The sequence below is a fragment of the Myodes glareolus genome, chromosome 22, assembly GCF_982192425.1.
Source record: "Myodes glareolus chromosome 22, mMyoGla1.1, whole genome shotgun sequence".
NCBI lineage: Eukaryota > Metazoa > Chordata > Mammalia > Rodentia > Cricetidae > Myodes > Myodes glareolus.
In genome coordinates, this window is record NC_142047.1 from 5,703,322 (window position 1) to 5,706,244 (window position 2,923).

General features: G+C 46.2%; 1 pseudogene; it reads left to right on the forward strand.

The window, feature by feature from the left end:
- The first annotated feature begins 1,486 nt into the window (after window positions 1-1,486).
- Window positions 1,487-2,721, forward strand: LOC125410645 (tRNA-splicing ligase complex subunit RTRAF pseudogene; annotated as a pseudogene).
- The last annotated feature ends 202 nt before the right edge of the window (window positions 2,722-2,923 follow it).

The window sequence follows — 2,923 nt, forward strand, 5'->3', positions numbered from 1 at the left end:
TGATTCCCCCATGTTTGTGTTGCGTATAAACCGCGAGAAGTACGACAGCTCACTCAGGATCAGCAGTTTGCTTCCTGCATCACTAGATGCCCCCCCCCCACCTGTCAAGGTTAATCACAGCAGTTTGGCATTGTGGAATGACTCATGGTCTCCGTCCATGCCACCACTGCCACCCTCTTTCTTACGGCTAATACCTCAGCAGATTCCTTGTTTGTCTGTTTTTTAACACTGTGTGTGTGTGTGTCTGTGTGTGCGTGCGTGCGTGTGTGTCTGTGTGTGTGTGTGCGCGCGCGCGCGTGTGCGCACGCTCACCTGTTTGCGTAGCATGTGGGGTGGGCAGAGGACATCTTGCAGTTGTCTGTTCTCCGATTTTATTATGTTGGTTCTGGGGATCAAACTCAGTCAGGACGTATGTCCTGTGTCCGTCTGCAGAACTCTGCAGATGGCCACCTGTCTGTTCCTAGTGTAAAGACCCCAGATCTTACCCTCAGCACCTCTGTTGGCAGGACCTGCCATTGCCTGTGTGCTGTGCCCATAGCCCATTCTCTCCAGTGCTACTATTTTAATTATCCCTGGTTGCACGAAGCCCTTTCCATACACTGTACGAAGAGCTTCAAGCACACTGGCCACACCCACTTCTCTGCCTCTTCTCTCTTTCTCTCCCATTAGGCCCTGTTGTTCTCAGACAATTTTGCTGTCTTTTTTTTTTTTTTTACATTCGTTTATTTATTTAGTGTGTGTATATGTGTGGAGGGCAGAAAACATCTTGTAGATGTCGATTCTCCCATTCCACCTTGGTTCTAAGGATCAAACTCAGGTCACCAGGCCTGCATTGCCATTACCCACTGAGCCGTCTTGCTGGCCCTCACATCAGCTTTTATGTCATTGGTACATACATAATTTCACTCAGATGCTCCTTTGCTAAGTGAATCTCAGCAGTCACACCCTTTTAAATTCTCTATTTTCAAATTAGAGGTAGGGATAGTACCTTATTTATTTGGTTTCCAGCATCTTCATTGAGCCTGGCATAAGACTGGCACTGAATAAATATTTTGGGGAGAAAGGAAGGAAAGATGGAAACTGTGGACTTAACACTCAGTCCTAATTTTTCTGGCGACAGCCTTTACAGAGCACAGCACGTGGGAAGGGCGCCCTCCAGAGCTCTGGGACCAGCAGAGGTGAGGGCGGCAGGGCCGGGTCCTGGCTGCTGGAACCTGTCATCAGCTGAATGAATCGCGCAGTTAGTTCCCGTCTGGAGTGCCACAAACACAGTCTGTGGACGCCTAACACCGCCCCCAAGCTTCAGACACATCTCAGCCTTGGCTGCTGACCATGCGTCCCAGCTCCGCACCTGGCAGAGAGATAGCACCATAAAACTGAACATGATTGTGTTGGACAAGCACACTGCACTTCTGGTAATAAAAGCACAATGGCCCTGTTTGTAGGCTCGTTCGCTGAGGTACGCTGGTGACTAATGGAGATATATCTGAGATGGCTGGGAGTCTAAGGAAGGAGAAGGGCCTGCGTTTGGCTGCTGCATACATGGCCACTGACCTTTTCAGATTCTGGCAAGCGTTAGTTTGAAAACAGTTTTGATCTTTAAATTATAACTAGAAAAGTCGGAGCTGAGCAGAAGTCCCCACCCGACTCTGCCACTCCCAAATAAGAAAATAATGGTCTCTGTCCTTCAGAAGTAACAGACTGTCCTCTGACTACCTGGCTCCACGTGGCTGACTGCCTCCTAATTCTCAGAGCCCACTCGTAAAAATGACAGCTTCAGCGAGGAAATGAACTCCGCACTGTCAATAACGGCTTAAACAAATCGGGGGCTTTGTTTTCTCCTGTTTAAGTTCAGAGACGTAAATTTCAGATGTGCTAAGCAGCTCAGAATGTCACTACGAGCTTTTTCAAGTTGAACTGTGACCTCTTAAAAAAAACTTTGGCCCGCCTCACCTCACTTCTGTCCAGTGGAGGCCCAGCAGTCAGTGTGAGCAGTGGGGACCATGTTCCAATGCAAGCTCATGACCCTGGACTACCACAACCTCACAGGCTTCAGCTTCAAAAATGAAACAGAAATTTAGAAACTTTGTTGTTTGACTTGAAGACCAGAAAATCAGACACTGCAGAACTGACAACAGAGGTAACTGAGAAACCTCCACAGCAGTGAGTGGCCCAAGTTCTTCAGAGTAGTTCGGAGACATTAACTGTCCTTTCGAGATGCAAGAAGCAGTGACTGACTTCTTGGTTTGGCTAATAGAATTGAATGTGGGGATAATACTGAAAAATATAAGAACTTAGTATCTGGTAACAGAAAAAATACTGACAACACAGCTAAAAATGAAGAGTCGTTGATTAATCGGACATAAATAATCCTGATTTTAAGGTTAGTGCCATGGCTCTGGCTAGCCTCCTTCAGATTCAGCATCATTGTGATTGCTTGATAATGCTTAGGGCAATTCGTATTTTGGTTCAGAAACATCTAACACAGGATGCAGTTGCTAAAGCAAATCAAACAAATTTGGGTTTACCTGCTGCTTTAGACACACACATTCTTGGCCTTGACACAAGAGATTCATTTCTTAATGAAGCTGCTCAGATCCTGCAGTGCCTCACGTAGAGCTCAGAGGGCTACAGACGAAAATCAACGAAGTCATAGTAGCCACTGAGGCCATCATGGCTGATCCAAGGACAGACCACAGACTGGGAAAGTTGGAGGATTAGAAAATCAGGAATTCAGCTTCTTGCCCGCTTAATATGATGGGAACTGTATACACCAACATGTGTTTGAAAATCAAATGGCACACAAAAAGGGAGGAATCCCAGGAGACTGACCATGTTCTAGAAATTTACGACCACTGCATTTTTTTTATTTAAATTAAGTTGAGGAAAGTTAGGAAAGAATAAAAGCAACTTTGCATCCTCA